This window comes from Falco peregrinus, chromosome 4 (genome assembly GCF_023634155.1).
Source record: "Falco peregrinus isolate bFalPer1 chromosome 4, bFalPer1.pri, whole genome shotgun sequence".
NCBI classification, from domain to species: Eukaryota; Metazoa; Chordata; class Aves; order Falconiformes; family Falconidae; genus Falco; species Falco peregrinus.
The window spans coordinates 3,095,368-3,115,970 of NC_073724.1; the positions used below are offsets into that span (position 1 = coordinate 3,095,368).

The 20,603-nt window shown below is 43.8% G+C and overlaps 2 long non-coding RNA genes across 2 annotated transcripts in view; both read left to right on the top strand.

Annotated features, from left to right (window-relative positions):
- LOC114012186 (uncharacterized) overlaps positions 1 to 18,179 on the top strand; it is a 256,763-nt gene extending 238,584 nt beyond the window's left edge. The window contains exons 9-11 of the long non-coding RNA XR_008746908.1: positions 11,061 to 11,187; positions 17,650 to 17,750; positions 17,973 to 18,179. This is a non-coding gene — a long non-coding RNA (uncharacterized LOC114012186). The remainder of the gene's footprint in view (positions 1 to 11,060; positions 11,188 to 17,649; positions 17,751 to 17,972) is intronic.
- The window catches only part of LOC114012194 (uncharacterized), a 48,676-nt gene continuing 46,250 nt past the window's right edge, over positions 18,178 to 20,603 (top strand). Inside the window, exon 1 of the long non-coding RNA XR_003554503.2 lies at positions 18,178 to 18,250. This is a non-coding gene — a long non-coding RNA (uncharacterized LOC114012194). The remainder of the gene's footprint in view (positions 18,251 to 20,603) is intronic.

Below are 20,603 nucleotides of genomic sequence, written 5' to 3' on the forward strand. Positions count from 1 at the left end.
CTGGGATTTTGCAGAAATGTGCAAAAGAAGACAACTGAAAGGTTGGCTATCAAGTCAGATTGTCCACCTGTGTGCTTAGAGAGCCAATATCTCAGGGAAACTTCCAGCTTGATTAGATCAGGAGCACGCAGAGGTGGACCTTTAGATGCGTTACTGGACAGTCACTTTCATTTAGCTTTCACGTTAAAGGAAATCAAATATTCCAACAGGGGGTTACAAAAGGTACCTGAAGTTGTTTTTCTGCCCTGCACCCATACAGCTCACCTCTAAAAATGAGGTTAGGAATTACTAGTACCAGGTTCCCGGCACAGGAGCAGGGGCTGTGCTGGGGCTGTGTGGTCTTTACAAGGCAGAAGCAAGACAGAGAGGGCAAGGACGGGTGGCTGCGTGTCGCACAGGTGAACCCTGTGCTCAAATTGCCATTGCCAGGAAGGGTTTCACAGGCTGAAACCAGGACTGCTGTGTGAGGGCTTTGGCTGGGAAGAGCAACTTTTAGCACATTTCTAATGAAAAAAGCTCGGTTATCTAATGTTCTTTAGACTAAGTAAAGCTTTTTCTGTCCCTGTTTTGTTGTTGTTTTTCCTAGAACTCGGAGCAAGAGGTTAACCTAAGAGTACTGTGGTTGGTGATGACCTTCAGTACAGAGCTCGCTCACCTGGCGGCAGCTCCTGCTCCTTGTCAGTGCCTTGAGGCTCGTGGTCACACCCAGACGATGTCTCTTGCGCAGTGTTTAAGCTGTGCCTTGATTTGCTTTAATGCATAGGATCAAGGAAAGCAGTTTCCTTTTCCTTTTATTGCTACTTTGTTCTGTTTTGTTTTCTTGAATTTGTGAGCAAGTAAACATACTGACAAGCAACCTTTAGGGAGTTTCTAAAGTCAGTTTAAAGGAGGATAATTTGTGATGCTGCTAACCCCTGTGTAGTGTTAACACTTTCAAATATGTCTAATTACACTTTAAGATAAGGATATTAATGCCATCAATCAGCACTGATAGCTCACTATCACAGAATACAGCCCTTTGGCAACTCTCACATGTAATATAACAGCATAATTAATGGTTATAAAGACACCATTATGCACAACATAGTATTTCTATCAGTTGCCTTGTAATCATTAAATACCCTGAAAGGTGAGGTTAACAAGCTGAAGCCCCAGTCAGTGCTGCGAGGAAGGAGAGTCAGCCAGCCCTCCTTCAGCCCCAGTGATGTGGCAAAAGGGACCTTTTGTTAATCTTTGGCTCATAAACCGCACAGAGAAATACTTGAGTTGTTTTCCACCCCGTTCTCGCCTGCTGAAAGTCGAAAGGTATCGGTGGATGCTTTTTTCCCAGAAGCAGAAAGGGAGGAGGAGATGCCTGCGAATGCCACCAGTGCCACCTAGTGCTGCCGGGCGGGGGGAGCGGGGTCCCCACCTCGCCGCCTCTGCCGGGCACGACCTGGCGTTTCGCACCCAAACCGGGCAGGATAGTGATGCTTCTCTACCGTCCCGTTTGCTGAAGGGTTAAGAAAGGAAGGTAGCGGCTCCTGAAAATCCGTAAGGCGTTTTTTATTACACGCTGCTGTCCTTATCTTGCCTGCAAGTTAGCAGGTTGGCAAATGTTTAAGCATCCGTCTGTGTTTTCATGGAGACATTTAGGGTTGGGATTAATGGTGATTGCATATGTGAACGGCATCTGGGCAAGACTGAGAATGTGACTGCACAGACAGCTAGGTTGTAGCAGGAGAACTGACTGCATATAAACCGGTAACTAAAAGCCTTTCCTCTTTATTCTGTTTTACATGCCCTCACCCTAATTTGTCGGGTTTTTCCTACTACAGCCTTGCACATGTTCTTTGAATAAATTTGACTCTCTTTGTACTGACTTTGCAGCCTTGAGCTTGGTCCTTCCCTTTTGTTTGAGAAAATAAACAGAATATTTACTGTCGAGTTTAGAGAGAAGGTCTTGCGTGCCCAGTAAATCAGAAAGAGCAGAAGTATTCACTCGTTGAGAGCTTCACATATGGACTAGTGTCAGGGAATACCGGTCCCTGCCTATAAGAATAATTTAAATTTCAGACAGATACGTGACTGGGTTTATGAGCTGTCAGGATGTTGCTTCACTTTAGTGTCTCCTCTGTAGGAACATGTTTCTTTTGCACTGCTGCGTTCTGGCTGTGGTTACTGCTGGGATCTGGGCAGGGCTGCAAGGGAAGGATGGGGCCACTACAAGGACCCCGTGGCTTCTCTCTTGCCCTTGCAGCCGCACCTTGACCTCAGTGCTCGTTCCTGCCCTCTCCCCCATGGCTGCCAGGAGGTGTGCGAAGGTTTGCATCTCAGGCCCCGTCATTTCCCCTGCCCTGTGCTGGGAAGCAGTGCGGCAAAGGGAGCGGCGGAGCTTGGGACTAAGGAAGCCTCGTGTCCTTTTTCCAATGCTGAATGCCCTGTGCAATTTATCCTGCCCGTGGTGGCATGTTTACACTGCAAACTGTGTGCATGCTACTGAACACAAAGGAGAATTATTATTAGTGTGCTGAGATCAAACAGGCAACTGCATTACCCTGCAGTGAAGTAGGACTCGGTATCCTGGATGCAAGGCTGTCTTAGCCTCTGTGGCTTTAGGACCTTGGATTTCTGAGCACCACGCTTTTGTCTCGTAAACATGCTAATGCATCTGATGCTAATGCTGTCACCTTATTAGGTTCTTCAGAACAGTATGGTGAGCTGTCTTCAAAAAAGAAAGCTATCTGGCCGTTGCAGCACAAGGCTCAATGCAGGCTGATTTACCTGCTGCTCAGCACTTCCCTGGGATTTAAGTAAGGTGTGTGCAGAATTCAGTTGTGCTTGATTTAGCACAGAGATTTTTAACTCTGTGTTCAAGCTGACAGTTCCTACATCACCATGTTGCTGCCTTTTCCTTCCTCTGTTCAAGGGTGTTCAAGTAAATACCTGGAAATACTGGATTCAAGCTGACTTCTTGGAGTAGATGATCTTTAAAGGTCCCTTCCCCTCCCAACACAAACCATTCTATGATTCTTACTCCAATGATACAGATTTGTAGCCAAAATGTAAAAGGCTTGACCGTGAATCCCTTCAGTCTCAGTTTCATGCATCTCAGAAGTCCCAGCCTGCAATAAAGGATCGCACCTACCTCAGGAATCTCAGAGATGGAGAAAAGCCTCATCTGGAAATCTTCTTTCATAGCTTCCAGGTTCTGAACTAAAGCTCCAAACAGCTCAAGCAGCTCGTGATTAGCTATGTCATGGCTTCATTATCTTGGCAGTTTTGCATGTGTCAACTTGGAGAAACTTAGACCCCATTTAAAGTACCACAGGTCTTAGGGTAGTAGGTGGAGGGAAGTTTTGAGACTGTGTCATCTAACTTGAAGCTCTAGTTGCCAGAGGGAAGTTTTGAGACTGACTCTGGCATCTAAATTGAAGCTCTAGAGCTTCAAAAACTACCCATTTGAAGAGCGAGGTAACTTCTGAAGTACATTTGAACCTACAACTTCGAGACATCTATGCCTCACGTGCTATATCCTGGGAGTGTTGTGAGGGTAAATGTTAGATAGTGCTCAGATCCTACAGTAGAGGTCTACATCTTTATTTGCCTTAATGTACTCATTCTGTCAGTGCTTTGATAAGTCCCTCGTAGCCAAGAACAACACTGTGTGACGTGGGCAGGTCAGTCAAGCTCTCAGGCTTTGCAGAATGAGCGCAGTAAAAGCCTTTTTATCACACAAACGTCTCAGCACCACCGAATGCAGGAGATGAATTGCTGCAGCATCTATCACTTTCCTGATTGTCCTGCCCAAGGGCAGGCTGCTTCTGTTTGAATGGGAAGGTCCTAACCCCGGATCTCCACTGGTGCCTATGTAGAGCTCAGAGTTTGCAGGAATTGTTTGTTAAACCATATTCAAGCCTCTAGGGAGATTCTCAGGTGGCTTCTTGGGCTGCAAGGCTTTCTGTGTCCAAACTGTTTGTTTCTCAAGTGCTCTACAAATGGAGACATCTCTATATGATGTTGCTGATTGACAGCATATACCACACACCTCCCCCTATAGGCTCCTGCATGGTTCCATAACTGTCATCTCAACCCATTTCCTAATACTACCAATTTCTGAGTATGAAACTCCTCGCAGCTCTTTTCACTTCAGTTCACACGCTGCTAACTTTCCTCTTCAGCCGTGTGTCTCCGTGACCATTAATACCAGCTGTGAGCATGAATGGATCGCTCAGCAGTACAAGTTTTGATCCACATCCAGTGTCGAATTTCTGTCACATTTCTGTCAAATTAGTGAGAGCTTATGTGAGCTTTAAGTTTTATGCCAGCTTTATGCTGGCTGTGGAAGGACAGATGATGCCTAATCTGAACAAAGTTAAGCAGGTGAGGATGGCAGGTAACACTTGATCTGTCATAGAGCTTGTTGATGCAAAATTAACCCATCAGAGTGATTTCTTAAAGGAAGGTGAATAGGCAGATTCATTTCTTGCCAGATCAGAGTTGTAGCCAAACAGCGTTTCTGATGTGGTACAGGGTGCCCTAAAGCTGCACGTACTGCCTGATTATAAGCATAATACCTTTCAGGAAAAGCTTTGTTTCCATTGTCATCTTAGAAATTCAGTAGTGAAATTAAGTGCTTTTCCAAGTGTTTACAAAGCCAAACCTGAAGTTTACCCATCAATAAATAAGTATTCTATTTTTCTTTCAGGAGTGGGTAGTGATTATCACTCTCCCTGGTACAAAGTTGTGGTGATGGTGTCTTTGTATCTTTTGCTTCATGCATTGTTTGAAGGTTTTTAACTTTCTACTGCTTGATATTTAGAATGAACCAAATGATACTTTGAAGCAGCAGACAAAAATCGGATTTTTATTGTTCTTTTAAATCAATGCCTTTAAAGAGTACCATAATAATATTTTTTTATGGCACTATTAGTCCTGTATGGCATTGCCATTTTTAGTCAAAGTTGTAATTTATATGATAATAACAACAATGGAAAACATCCTTTGGCAAGATGAAATACAAATGATAATACCTCCTCCCATCACACTTGAGCATTTCTATCAAGAGCTGGAACCACAGAGGTCTGTGAAAGATGCTGAGGACCAGCACCTTGCAACGGACCCAGTTTCAATCTGGGGAAAGGATGATCAGAATCAGGTTTTCTTGGCTTTAGATTAAGAAACTTTCTAGGCAGAAAATGAAGTCTATAGGTGGGTGCTAGGGGAAAAAAACCCCACACTACATTTCTGACAGAGCATTTCCTGAGACTTGTTGAAAGTTGCAATGTCCTTTCCTCAAGAGCATCTAAATTTCTTTCCTTTGCTTGTGCTTGCCTGGCCCACCCCCTGGCTCAGAGCAGTTATTATTGCTTTTCCAAAACCAGACACAGAATCTTGTGGGCCCAGTCCTCCTCCCGTTCTGCACAAAATTCTGACTTACCCACTCCTAAGTTAAAACAGGCGAGAGCAAAGGTGGTACAAAGGTAATCCTGACCTGTGAAAATGGAGACTCCCAAAACTGTTGCCCAGATGACTACTTAACCAAGGCCTGCATCATTAGAATACTTTTTAACTCATTTTTTTTTCAAAAGGGCCTAACTTCAGGCATCTTTTAAGGAAACTCTGGTAAAGGCTGCTTTTCTTGCATGAATCTAGAGGCACAGATGTGGAAGGCTGGAAAGGCCCCTGGGAAATAATCTCCGTTCCTCTGCATAGAGACAGATCCTGTTATGCTGCGACCTTCTCTCAAGAGATGTGTGTCCCATCGGTTGCTCGAAGATACTCAGTAAAGGCTGTTTCACACCCTCTGAGTAGCCAGTTCCTGCCTGTCACTCACCTTCCCAGTGTTCACCTTGCATCTTGCCTAGCTTTTTCTTTGCTGCAAGATAAACACATTTTTCCCATCTTTTAATGTAGACAGCCATTTATGCACTGAAATGAACATCAGCATCACAAATAGCTTTCTGTGTTTCGTATACATTGAATGTGTCAATATGAAATGTATAATTTTATTGATTTATTGATTATCTTTTTTTTCTTGCAACAGCATCACATATTTACTTAGTGGTGCATAAAATTAAAGATCCTTTTTAGCAGCCTGGTCATTTATTCCCTGCTTTTATTCAAGCATTTGGTTCCCAAGTACAATGCTGTCTTCTTGTCTCTGTGGTGTTTCTCTTGCTGACTTCAGCCATTTGTTCGCGGTACAAAGACCCCAGAATCCCAGACCGGTTGAGGTTCAAGGGACCTCTGGAGACCACCCAGTCCAACCCCTGCTAGAGCAGGTTCTCCCAGAGCAGGTTGCACGGGATCGCACCCAGGTGGGTTTGAATGTCTCCAGAGAAGGAGACCCCACAGCCCCCCTGGGCAGCCTGTCCCGGGGCTCCGTCACCCTCAAGGTAAAGAAGTTCTTCCTCATATTCAGAAGGAACCCCCTGTGCTGCAGTGTGTGCCCATCGCCCCGTGTCCTGTCCCTGGGCACCGCAGAAAGGAGCCCGGCCCCGTCCTCTTGGCACCCGCCCTTAAGGTGTCTGTAGATGCTGGTAAGGTCCCCTCTCAGCCTTCTCCTCTCCAGGCTGAGCAGCCCCAGCTCCCTCAGCCTGTCCCCATCAGGGAGACGCTCCAGCCCCTCGTCATCTTCACAGCCTCTGCTGGACCCTCCCCAGTAGTTCCCCATCTCTCTCAAACTGGGGAGCCCAGCACTGGTCTCAGCACTGCAGGGAGGATCCCCTCCCTCGCCCTGCCGGCCACGCTCCTCCTCGTGCCCCCCAGGGTCCCACGGGCCCCTTGGCCCCCAGGACACACTGCTGGCCCGCGGGCAGCTGGCACCCCCAGGCCCTTCCCTGCAGAGCTGCCCCCCAGCAGCTCAGCCCCAGCCCCTGCTGGTGCCTGGGGCTGTCCCTCCCCAGGGCAGGATCTGGCCTTGGTGGGACTCCATGAGGTCCTTCCTCCCAAGCTCTCCAGCCTGCCCAGGCCTGCATGCAGGATCCTGAACTCCACCATCTGATGGCCACTGCAGCCAAGGCGATCCCCAGCTTTCACATCCCCAACCAGCCCTTCTTTGTTAGCACAAGGTCCAGCAGCCCATCTCACCTTGTTGGCTCCTCTACCACCCATGTCAAGAAGTTCCCACCAGCGCTCTGCAGGAATCTCCTGGGCTGTGTGTGCCTGGCTGTGCTGGCTTTCCAGCAGACATTGAGGGGGTTGAAGTCCCCCACGAGAACCAGGGCCCATGATCATGAGGCTACTTCCAGCTCTGTAGAAGGTCTCATTGACTTGCTTGTCCATCAGGTGGCCTGTAGCAAACACCCACAACAGAGTCCCCCATGTTGGCCTGCCCCTTAATCCTCACCCATAAGCTCTTGACGCATTCTTCATCCAGCCCCAGGCAGAGCTTGATACATTCCAGTTCCTCCCTCACATAAAGAGCAATTCCAACACCTCTCCTTGCTGGCCTGTCTTTCCTAAAAAATACGTAGCCATTGCACATGTCACTTTGCATTCCAGTCCTGTCATCCCTCTAGTCTGGTGTCTTCCACAAATTCTGCTCTGTGAGCAGGAAAGATAACAAAGCATTTAAGAGATTATTTGCAAGAATCACCCTAGAAAGGTCACCCCTAGTTTGCCTCCGTTTGTACAATTAATTCTGGAGAACAATTCTTGTGAGGTTGGTTGTTTTTTTCTCAGTATTGCCCATTCACACTAAGACCATGTTCTCCTGGTTTGTTCATAGTGATGACATAGAGGGCAGTGTCAGAAATCCCACTGATGCTGAGATTCGTATATCACAGTTTTTTCCTGATCTGTTTGGTCAGATGTCCTGGCAAAGTAAAATGAAATAAAATGAAAAACAGGGAAAGTAAGGATTTCAGAAGATTTGCTTTTGGCTACTCCATTGGAATGTTTCTCAGCCCTTAAAATTTAGTTTTTGAAATAGGCGTTTAGCCATTTGTTTCAGAATTCTTCTAAAAAACCAAAGGCGTTCTGACTATTCTGTAGTTCTGAATCTCTTCTACCCTTCTTCCCCCCACAACTTTTTTACTTTATAAAATAGGTATTTTACTTCTCCTCCTCCAATCTCTTGGGATGTCTCCACCCTTCATCACTTTTTGACACCAACTGCTTTAAAACTGTTCTTTAAATATTGGTGGATTTCATCCCACGTCACTCGTGCAAGTATATCTAACTCACCTAAATGTTCTTCGTCTTTTGCCTGAAGGTGGAACAAAAGGCAGTATCAATCCAGCCTTCTCCACAGCGGCTGTGGGATGCTCTCCTTTTCCGTCAGGCATGGGTTTGGATTCTCCTTTGCCTCCCTGTGCTTCTCATGTATTTTGTTTATTTAATTCTGGCGGTTGCTAGCTTTGTCTTGTCCAGTATTGGGTGGGATTTGGGTATTTTATTGTTTGTTGTTTTTTTTTTCTTTTTAATTCTGTATTTTCATGCTTGGGCTATTCCTTTATTGTCATCTGCAGCAATGTGTCTTGTTTCCACTGCTTTTTTTCGCAGTGACTTTTTCTGATCTTCAGATCTGCAATGAGCTTCTGATACATTTGTAATACTCTCTTGCAGTGCTTCTTATCTTTCATCTGTGTTGGGACACTTTGTCGTGTCTTTAATAAAGTCTCTCTCAGTAGTGCTGACTCTCAAACAGTACACCTTTATCCCTTGGATTATATTTCTAAAATCTTCCTGATGGTTTTTGAGTTTATTTTTGCTGAAGTCTGCTGATCCTTGCTTTCCTGCTTTCATACTGTCCTTTCCTTAGCAAAGTCTTCTTTTGTGGTATTTTACAAATGACGTTCATATTTTCCAACCAGTCCTCCCTGGACTGAATGAGGAAAAAAATTCCTTTCCCCTTGTAGTTAGTTTCCCCAAAGCGTGTTGTTTCCATCTTAGCTTTTAGCTTGAGTGTGTCCCAAAAAATATCCTGGCCTTATGGTTAAGATAACCTGGCATGAGCGCTCTTTGGGGGAATTGTATATATGTTTAATTTTGCAATAGGGGAATTGGCTCAGAAAAGCTTCACCCCCTTGGTGTGCAGCAGTGCCAGCAGGGTTGCCACTCATCTCCTGCGTGACGCACTGCTGTGCACTCTGACGTTGGGTAGTTTGGGAACCAGGGCATCATCAAACGCAGAAGCTGTTTAATGAGCTACAGCTGACACTCGCAGAGGTGGGTGACACCGAATGCCTCTTTGCTTAGCACGAAAAAATGACTGATTGGAGATATATGTATGCTTATATAAACAAGCATCTCAATGAAGTTATGGATTGTCCTTCTCTTACAACACCATCCTTGAAAACATCATGTGGTTACTTATGGTTTTAGTCCATTCCTAAGCACAGCTGCATTCATTCTCTGCTTCCAGCTAAGAATCTGCAATGGGCTGCTGCTGGGAAATCCTCCCCTTTATTTTTTCCTCCTTCATAACTTCTTGCAGCTCTGACTCTTCTCTCCCATCTGAACTTAGAGCAAGCACATACCATTTTCTCCTAAGTTTTGCAGACCTTTGTCTCTTTCTTTCCTTGCCTGTCATTCCTGGACATGCTTGATACTAACATACCAGTGCTACAGGTTGCCCCATCATGTTGCTGTAGTGCTGGCAGTTTCACCCATGCACTAAGATTTCAATTTCTTCCTGTTTTATTAACCACAATCCTAATATCTGGAAACAGATACTTGACAGGCTTTCTTATTGCTCTCCCCAGTTTGCCTTGTCCTGTCACCCTCAGCAGCCTGCTCACAGGCATGGTGTTTTTTTATGTCAAGTCTTCCTTTTGCAGGATGCTGTTTCATGTTCGGTAAGGCCAGTGCTCAATACTGCCCAAGCATCCTTGTATCGTGCATCCTCAGGACCCATGCTTTGGAAATCCACTCTGTGCACTCAGTGTTCTGCACCAATACGCAGTAATGGATCAGATTAAAGCAGACCTGCAAGTCTGTAAAGGAAGTGGGATACCCAAGTGTCATCTATGCTTGTTTTCCATTTATACTGATAATTAAAATCTAATGATAGTTGCATGTCTGCCAAGAAACAAACTCCCTTGGTTGAATGGGTGAGAAGAATTTTGCAAGGCAAGATTAAAGCATACTCCCTTCCCTGCTGGGATCCGTGCGTCAAGCTTTTGTGTGTGAACTCAGGAATTAATTGCTCCACAATGGAATCAGACTCTAAATTAGTGAAAGATTGTGTTGTCACCTCACCTTCAGTGGCTCAGCTGGCAGAACTATGTTCCTGATTAGCCAGACAACAATTACCCTTCATCATTCCATCATTCCTCCCCAAGTACATTTTTCATTCTTGCAGAGCATCCTATTATCCCTATTTTAAAAACTTGAATGATTTACATCCATCATCAGAGAGAACTGGCGTGTTCATCTCCAGGCAGGCCTTGGGTGCCCTGGTGGGATGTCCAGTATTTCCCTGGGGACTGTGATTTTCTGGGCTATTGGCATCTCTTCACTTGAAACTTGACTGAGACTATGAATTCATGTCAAAGTGTACCATCTCAATTTTGTCTGCTTTTCACTTGCACACTATTTCAGTCATCTTTGGAGATCAGAGATCATCTGAGCTGTGAATTGTATAGCATCTCAAACTCAAAAGTGGTACTATAAAATGTCCACTATATGTGTTTATAAAGTGGCCTTTGTTCTGTTTGTTGGTATTCTGTTTGTTGGTCTACCCCTACCAGAAGTTGGCTGAATCTTCTGAAAGAAATTCTGACTGTCTTGCACCCTTTGGAACTAGTAGATTCAGAACAAGTAATGAATTTAAACAAGTACTGCCCTAATTTCTCTGCATCCATTTGGAATTGACAGCAACCTGTATTTATCCTGAAACAGCCGGAGTAGCATTTTTTGGTTTTGGTTTTCTTTTGTTTTTGCTGTGGCCCTACTGCCTCCCTAGACGGTTCCTCTCTAACCTCACTGTGCTTGTCCCCATCCCATCAGAGCTGAACAAATACTGTAGTGGCTGCAGAAAGGGGAGAAGAGGGAAGCATAGACAGTTTCTATACTTCTTCCCCTTTTTAAGGCTATTCCCTGTTGTACGACTTCCATGACTTTTCCCTCCCTAGGAGGAAACAGAGCACCATGGAAACTGTGAAGCTTGCTCAGATGTAGCATCTCGACCTTACGGGAAGAGCGGTCCACCTCCAGTGACAGAGACCATGCAGACTCTGCATGGATAGAGGAGAGGTTCACGTGAGTAACGAATGACCTATGAGTTTATTCAGAACCTCTGGGAGCAAAGAACAAAATCTCGGGGACATCTCGTGTCATGGCATTTCTTGAAGCACCAGTACTGCAACACAGTGCCTTGGCTCGGTCTCCATAATCTCCTTCATAACCTGCAAGATCTAGCTGCAGCCTGTTTAAAAATGTTCAGAGAGCAAACACCTTTTCCATATATGAGAACCTGGAGGCCAAAAGGACCCTCGGTGATTAACTTTCATTTTATAAAATTTAAACCAGCCCCCTGTTCCTCAGGTGGTGTTCAGCCCATCACAAGTTTCAGGAGTTTAGAAGCACAAATCCTGAAGGTGATGGAAAACCAGCTGCTCTAGACAGGTGTATATCTTTGAAAGGGTAAAAAATCACTGCACTAGTCTTAAAGGAAAAAAGACAATCTTGCCAATCTGTCTAATGCTTTTAACCTTTATCAGATAACTTCTGTGGTTTATGGTACAATTACAGGAAAGGATTAATATTTATATAATTAAGTAAGATTTATGATATCCCTTTTGCATAGAACCAGCATGTCAAGCTGTTCCTCTTTTCAAACAGTGAATATATTAAAATTGTTAAGTAAAACCAGTCCTACCACTCCATTTTGCTAGAGATCACATCTCCCCATTAAAAATGAGATTTACCATTTACAGTTCAGCAGTCAGCTTTATATGCAGGTTATTGCTCTGACTTTTACTCCAGAAACTAGGCCTGCTCTGCTTAACTTCTCATAAAAAAAAAATAAATGCTGTCAAAAGCCTTTCTGGATTCTAGGTTATATTACATCAGACTGGCTTCTGTCCTGATGTCCTCATCGATGTACTCTGTCATACTCTTCTGACAGTACTCCTTTTTAGTGAACCCATGCAGATAATTTCCCTTTTTAATGAGCCAATTTCTCCATCTCTTTATAAGAAGATTCCCAAATCTCTGTTTCACAGAAGAGATAGGGTAACAAATGTCTCAAATGAGATACTTACCTTACCATTAAAATGTTTCTCAGTCACCTCATCGCCTCTGTTTCCATGTAAGACAGTGGAGAGAGAATGAGAAGTATGAGTATGCGAGGCAGTGGTAGATGTTTAAGGAGAGGGGATTGCTTCCTTCTGTCACACTGTAACTCTTGTGTCTATGGGTGACTTATCTGGGCACCTTTGGCAAGGCTTGGAGGTTTGAAAGCAGGATGATATGGTTATGAATACATGGTGATAAGCGTTACCTGGTAATTATCTGACTTTTGCTAATAGTCCCGGTAATGAGCTAAGATGAACATGCTCTTAGGCTGAGCGTTAATATATTTATCACCTCAAGGGCAGTCACGCCCAGTCTGGGACAGTCAGGCACTTGTCACCCGGGGGTATGTCAGAGCTCCTTGCAATGGGCTGACCTTTCATCTTGCAGAGCTGCCGTTTCCTCCTTTGCTTCTTCATCTTGCTGTGTGTCTAGGGTTTTTTTTGGTTTTGTTTTGTTTTTTTTTTCTAATTCTCTAATGCTTTGACTTCTTTGCTTTAAACTTACTAGTATTGACTTTGTCTCATCTCTTCATCTTTTATTTGTTTCTGCTTTCTTCCCTTGTGTGGTGTATGGCCTATGAGCTGTCTCTATTAAGAATTGTGGTGGTAGGAGAGCTTTGGCTCATTGTTACAATTCTTTTGGTAGAAATAGACCCTAGATCACAACATCCCCAGAATTTGTGTGTTGGCTCATATGGAAGGTTGAGTGATGGAAAAGTAGTCCTGTGTCTCCTGCAGCCAGAGGCTGTAAGGAGAGGGCTTCAGAAAAGATGATAGCCCTAGGAAGATCTTCCTGAAATACAAGCTCAGTTTGTCAAATTTATTATCCTGACCAGAGATACAGGATACAGTTGGTACCAATAGCTCACATCAATGATGTAAAAGAGGGAAGGAGGAAAGACAGAGAAAACAGAATTTTGAAATTTCTGCATGGAAGCTCACTATAAAAAGCAAATCCTCATGAATATTTAGTACGAAGACCAGGGTGCCCACTTTTGACTTCTTTTGTGTATTGTAATTGTAGTTGTAAACCATAGTGTAAGAAAATCTCTCTGTATAGATCACAGTAATCTTGCCTATGAGGTTCTCTTGCCTGTTCTCTTCTCTGTTCTTCTGGACGGTTGGGAGTCCAGCAGCCTCCTAATGCAGCAGCTCTCGAGCAGACCTCCCAGGGTTTAAGGGGTCCCAAGCTTCCTCTTTGGCCCTATGTATATTATTATGCACTAAGTTACAGAAAACGGGCAAAACTACCTGTATTAAAAGGTTTAGCTACATGTACACTGTATTTAGAAAGTGATGACTTTAGACTCTGTGTTACAAACAAAATTCAGTGATAGCTGAACAGGATTGAGGATCTCAAATCACTATTTTCTATTAAATAATCACATATTTCATTGCTCTGTTTAGCCTTCTAAATTGCACATTTCATTTTGGATTTGATGAAACTGTTATATTGCCTATTAGTTATGAAACCAAGAACAGTCAGCACATTCTAAGTGAATATGCTGATTAAATAGGAAAGAATAACTGGGTCCTCCTACACAGACCAGAAAAGAAGAGTATTTTCTTGCAGTGAAAGCCCATTCAGCTTCCCACAAGCCATCTATGTGAATCCTCTGTATAGATGAATATTATGGTTCTTAGCTCAAAAGGGAGCGTGTGGGGTGACTATAAAATCCTCAGGGTTTTAGAGTTGGAAACTTACCTGCCATTGTCTTTTATTTCGGTCTGTGATTTCCAAAATTTTCATTCTATTTATGCCTGAAAAAGAAAACAACAACAAAAAACAAACCACAAGCAAAACCTCTTTTTTTTTTTTTTGCTTTACTCATCTTTTTCTATAGGCAAGTCAGGAGACTGGCAGCTTTCCATGAAAAGCTATTCCTGCTTGTGCTGCTGTAGCACACTGATTCTACTGCATAATAATTTTATAAAAAGCAAACCTCAAAATACAATTTAAATGTACTGGTCAAGTATTTCCAGTGATTTATAGAAACTCAGTACTTCTCCCAGTGGCACAACAACCAACAAATGCGTTTATATTAGTTTTATCCTAGTTCCTTCCAAGGAAAGAAAAACCTGGGCTCGTGTTAAAAACTGACAGCAGATGGATGCTGCAGCTCCCTCACAGATCGGTGGGGACAAAGTGCCTCTTCCCCTTGAGCACCAAAGTCCCTTGGCCTCCTTGCAAAGCCCAGCCTGCACAGAAATCACCTTTAAAGCGCTCTTCAGGGATAACCCTGCTGAAGGTGAGGAGGCAGTCCCGTCTAAGATTTGTCTCCATATAAAGTAATGAGAGGCTTGAAATCTGTCCCCCAGCTCTGCTAATCTTGCTAGGATCAATTTGTTCGGATGTAAATGGCTGCTGTTCATCGGCTGTTTAATACTGAAGCCCCACAGTCCCTCTCATTAATAAGGATGCTCAAAGAAAACATGCTGTGCTTTTATTTGTACATCTTCATCTTCTTACTCATTATAAGTAACAGTTTTACTGAGTGTTTCCATGCCTAATCATGTTGTTGTGGTGGGTTTTTTTCCTTTCCAATCTATAGTTGGGGTTTAATATACCATTACAATTTAAAGCCCCTGTAAAGAAAAAGTGGTTCTTATCTGCTGCAGAAATTACTTTCATTAAGCACGTTACAACAGTGTATGGGAGCATGGAGGTACTCAAGGAAAAGCTGTAAATTGTGGTGCTGTTAACTGCAAGCGTACTAGATGGCAGAGAAGCCTCAACAGCTTCGGGCATAATGAATCAAAATGATGTTTTTTTGCAGTAAAGCTGATCGCAAATAAAGGCAGTGGTGTTTTCAGATTGGCACTTGACTCGTGCTAAGCTTTGATCAGAGCTCTTGGTAGGCACGCAGTCTTGGGGCCGACAGGGCTTTTCCCCAAGCAAGCGTGTCCCAACACTAGCAAAGGCACACGCGCTGCGGTAGCGTACACCTGGCAGATTGCAGCCTGATTTCCTAGGGATATTGTGTAGTTTGTCGCCTTCTGTTCCAAGCCACTTGCTGCGGTATGGAGATCTTGGCTGACTTACGCTCTTAGAGAAAAAAAGTCAACAGATTTATGTTTACTATCAGTTGTGATGTTCCATTATCGACTTAGCAGCAGCCTAGTGACTGCAGAAGCAGCACAGATTAGGAAGCTACTAGATGCTGCGGTGAACAACCAGTGTGGCTCCCATCCAACAAAAGAAAGCCCACATGCCCTTTATTCTTTTACTTTCCTGTTTTTCTTTCTGCAAAATTGTCCTAAAGAGGAGAGCAGTCCTCTCCACGAAAGATGTAACAGAGCTCACTGTTCACAAATTGAAGTGGTATTTAGCCTAAATGTCCTGAATTCTCTTAATTGCTGTTCTCTCTGTTTCCAGCTTTGTGGAAAGTACAGTGGGAGAGTCACTATTTAGTGTTTGTCTTGGTAATATACAATATAATACTCATATTCATAAAACATACAGGAATATAAACCGAGGCAGAATCCAGCTTATCAGATTCTCTGTAACTTTAAGCTGGCCTTTCCAGATTCAGTCGCAGTCACTTAATTCCTGGTCCTTCCTATTTCATGGGCCACAGCGACATTTCTCTGCGGTGCTGCCTTCCTGAGCAGCCCAGGCACACCAAGCCTGAAAGGTGAGCGAGAAAATGCATGAGCCTCTGGCGAGCCGGTCGCTTGGGGCAGCCAAAATCCCTGCCAGCAGCAAACACAATGGTCAAATATCAACCAGGAGATAAAAAATGGCTTAGAGAGATGGTTAGATCAAGACTCACTTAGTGTCTCCGAAGCTCCATGACCAAACATCCTGAGCAGCACTGCACAAGTTAATTAACCCCTGAGAATTTATTTTCTCTAAATTGAGCATAAAAGCAGTTTCCTACTCCACGGAAGTGTTTGAAACTACATAATTACCAGGTAGTCCTTTGATTCATCTTCTCGAGCTGAAGGTGGCATAGGAGTGTGAAGCACTTGTAATTTAAAACATAATCAGATGCAGCTTAAGGAAGGCACTCGGTGGCCTATGGAGAGAGAGGTGTCTCCCGTGGAGCCCCTTAGGAGTCTGCTGGTGCTAATGGGCAGCTGCCGAGGAGGCAGGGAGCGGCACAGATTCCTGGCGATCTTCAGCTTCACACCATGGGAGGATGTGGACCATTACTTTCCAAAGGCAAAGATGAATCTTTTGAAAAAGCACACTTCAGTGACATATGTCCGGTCTCAGTAATCATTTACAAGTATTGAATAAGGCTTAGGCATGCCAGAGATAAGTAATAATAGATCTTTTTCGTAAATATATATGAAGAGCTCTGTATGTATTTGTGAAGCAATTGATTTTAAGGAAAAAGGACCAGATGCATCAAATAAATTACTGAGCGAGTTGAGTGAAATTCACCAGCCCATGTCAGATATGAATTAGACAACAGCCAGTTTTGACTAAATCCTCTGCTGTGCGGTTTATGAATTCTAAGCACCACCTTCCACATAACAGCACAGGGGCAATTTAACATAGTTATGTCCCCTTGATTCTACAAAAAAACCCACAATAGTCATCAGAGTTATTTTCAAGAAAAATTCCAGAGGTTAATAAGCATGCAGTTGGTTTATACCCATGGGTCTATTAACCTATCTTTTCTTGCAGGATTTATGCACAAAACTCAGTGGGAGTTTTCTGGGAAGATTTGCATGTCCCATTAGAGTTAATAGGAGGCATGCATGTAAATGCCTGCCACACAGACAGGGAATAACCTTTCTTTGAAGGCTCTAAAGAAATTTTCTAGTTCACTCTTACTCTAGCGTATTAAACCCAACAGGCAGTCTGGAGATTTGTCCTATTCTTTATCTGTCACACTAACATCTTCAGCTCAGAAAACTGTCTTCCCATCTCTTTTTTCTTCTTTCTCTTACCACTTATTTTTCCCTTCTATATTCTTCCCCTCCTGCTTCTTCTTTTTCATGACTAGATGGACAGCTTAATCTCTGCTGATGCAAGAAACATCGCTCCTTTCACCTCAGCAGTGTTACACTTTTCCAAGCCAGAGGAAACCCAAGGGTACCCTCTGTCCGGCTTGGTTCGTAATGCAGTAAGTAACAGCGCGGCACAATTCCTTCCCAAGGGATACTGATGTTGCAGGATGGTTGATACAGGGTTTCAAGGGGACACTGGACAAGTACTTGTTAAAAAACCCATTGAAGGCTGGGTCACTAGATAGACAAATGATGTGAGGATCAGGAAATGCCTGAACTGAACATAGCTGGTGGCTGGAAGAATGCTCGGGAGAAGTATTACAAATGATTGCTCTCTTCTTCCTCTCCTTTGGCTATTTAGGTATGGCCACTGTTGGAGATGGTGATCTGAAGCAGTCTGCCTGCTTTTATGTGATGCTGGACATTCCAGTATTAGTCCTTGTCTTTATCTCCCCCTGTGCAGGTCCTGCACTTCAGGAGTTTAGCAGATTAAATCTTCAGGGCTGCAACAGTGATGAGGAAGGGAAGGAACTGCTCGCCTGTGGCTGCCCCTTCTGCCTGGCGGTAGGTGTGTCGTACTGAGGGGGGCTCCCCCAACACCCATAACTCTCCCTGGTTCTTCTGAAGTCTGAAGGGGAGAGAGAGACAGCACCAGGCCGAGCCTAGGAAAGGAGAAACAGATTCCCTGAGGGGTTTTGTAGGTGAGGAAGGGCAGCAGAATAGGAGCTGGAGCAACGAAAGCAGCGGTGGAATCAAGCTGTTCATGAGCGTACGTGCCTTTGCTAGGTGTCGTGAGACTCAGCCCTGCTAACGGCTTCTGAGGGAGGAATGCCCAAGGAAAATCAAAGACCAGGAGACTGGTGGAAAGTAGTCGTCTTCCTCTGATGGGGAGCTTGCCTGAGATCTCAAATACCATGTCTTGTCCAGCACGTTGCTGGTAATTCCTTCAGCAGCAAGCGCAGCTGGAACATACCACTTACAGACCACTGGACAATGCCAGGATTTCCATGCCACTGTTTTGGCAAAGGCAAGAGAAGACTTCCCTACTGGTTCCTGCTACAGAGGTGAGATTTTTCCTGACTTGGTTCTTTGTGGGAATGGAGCTACTGTTCTACCTCCTGTTGCTGAACTGTGGTGTGAGGTTGCTGTGTAAAGCTGAACAGATGCTGTGTGGCATCCTAAATATGCCATATGTTGCAGTGCAGGGGATGTTGATTCTTAAATGTATAATTTGCAGAGCAATTTAGAAACCTCTTGTGACAAATGATTCAGCTCTTCAGAGCTCCTCTCTCTTGATCTGTGTTTGTATAGCAACTAGCATATAGTGCTCTAGTTCGTATTTGGATCTTTCTGTATGCCGTATGCGGTGTTCACGCTTCACTTATTTGGTTTAGTTAACTTCTTCACCGCTTAACGGTACAGTGCATGAATCCTGGAGACAGGACTACAGGTTATGACCTTTAGAAAGCCAGTGCAGTATAGGATTTGAGAATGTGTTTCGGTATGCTTGTTTTACTTTGTTGTTAAGTGGTCAACGAAAACATCATGGGTTGACTGTGGATCTTAGTGTGTCTCTCTCTCTTCCTCTTTCCCCCTCAGAACTCTGTCCCTCCTTTTTCTTAAGAATAACATAGAAGAAACAAATGTTTTGATTTTGCTGATCCCTATAGCATTGCAGAGGGAATGTGTCTCCTAAGGCAACGCTTAAGCTTGTTCCAACAACTCCAGCTTCCAAAGGACTGCTGCCTTAGAAAGGAAACAGTTTAAAGTTTTTTTTTAAAAAAAAACAAAACCAAAAAAAAACCAAAAAACAAAGAAACCCAAACCAAAACTAAACAAACAAACAAACAACAAACCCGCACCACCAAAATCCAACTTCTTTTTATATCTTTGGCTCCAAAAATGGGTATGTAATTCATTGCACCTGTAGTCAATTATCCATTCAAAACAATTGCTATTTCACAGTGATTAGCTGATTTGCCAGTATGAGAGGCAGCTGGGTTTTCCATGGCCAAGTAGTAAAGCTCAAACCAATGAAATCTTCTGAGCCCACATTCTTCTCTTTTGAAAGCCCACAGAGAAATAATCTTTCTGTTGCAAAATAAGGCTTTCTTCTAAAATAAAAATAGCATTGTTTCAGGCTTTAAATGGAAAGCCGGTAGTAGTTTTGGCGCTTTTTTATGTAAGATGACTGCAGTGGACAGATGTTCTCAGTGGAGACTAATTGCTTTACTCTTCCTAATGGACATTATTAAAACATTCGGGATACTGTGTGTCCTGAACTGCTGCGGCACAGCCTCTCGGTGCCTGGCTTCTGTAACTTTGTCATTACTGTCATGACAAACTTTATCTGTCCTTGCTGTGCTTTTCAAACCTTTGGCACTTTCTCCCAGCTACTGAGGCTGGATGTTTAGCTGTTGAAATATAAGGAACTGTTTACCGTCTGATGTATTTTATGCATCATATAAAATTTATGTTGAAAAAATGCAAGTTTAAGGGAACAACCTAGCCCTACTTTCACTCTTAGTCATACTGGTACGTAATGGGGTGAGCTTCACTACGCCAACACTATTACACAAATAGGTGAAAAATAACTTAGAAAGGAGAACATGCAAGGGACAGGCTATAGTGTTTAGATATTGACTTTTCTTTTTAAGAGGTGTAGAGTAATTCAATATAGCTAAGTGTTTGATGGAGTTACGGCTCATAAAAGTGGTTCTCCTCCATCTACTCCTCCAGGATTCATTCTCTGCATGGGATCCACTCTTATTAAAGCTGAGCAAGAAGGCTGTAAAGGACAGTTAATGGAGGGAAAGCAGCTTCTCTCTCTGTTTGTTTTAACACACTGGTGCAGTTGTAAGGGAGAATGGTACTTTTGAGAGAGATGTCCAGGAATAGTCACTACTTTCCAGGCAAAAGTGAAGCTTTAATCTCTCATATTTCTTAAGAGTTTAATGATCATTAAATCAGAGTAGCCTGCTATAAATGGAAGATGGCAACTCCATGGGAACAGCTTTGTGTGCTGTTGGAGCAGGTGAGGCTGCGGTACTCTTTGCCTGTCAGGCGTGGAAGAAAAATGATTGTTGTCTGGTACTTAGACCTCAATTTGATTACCTGAGCATATGCCTCTTGTGCTCTCTGAGACACCATAAGGTGTCCAAGATGCCTGGATAGGACTAGCAGGTTTGATTAAAAAAAAAAACAACAACAAACAAACCCAAACAACAGGATACCCCTACCTTTCTGTGGCAGCAGCTGGAGGTCAGTGGGGTACCCTAGGGTGTCAGCAGCACACTGAAACAAGCCCACGGTGTCCTGAGGTCTCTTACAAGCCTGAACAGTGAATTCCCAGTCCGATAGGTGAGGGAAGACTGCAGCTGACCGAGCAGGCAAAACCAAGAGCTAATTTGATGTCAT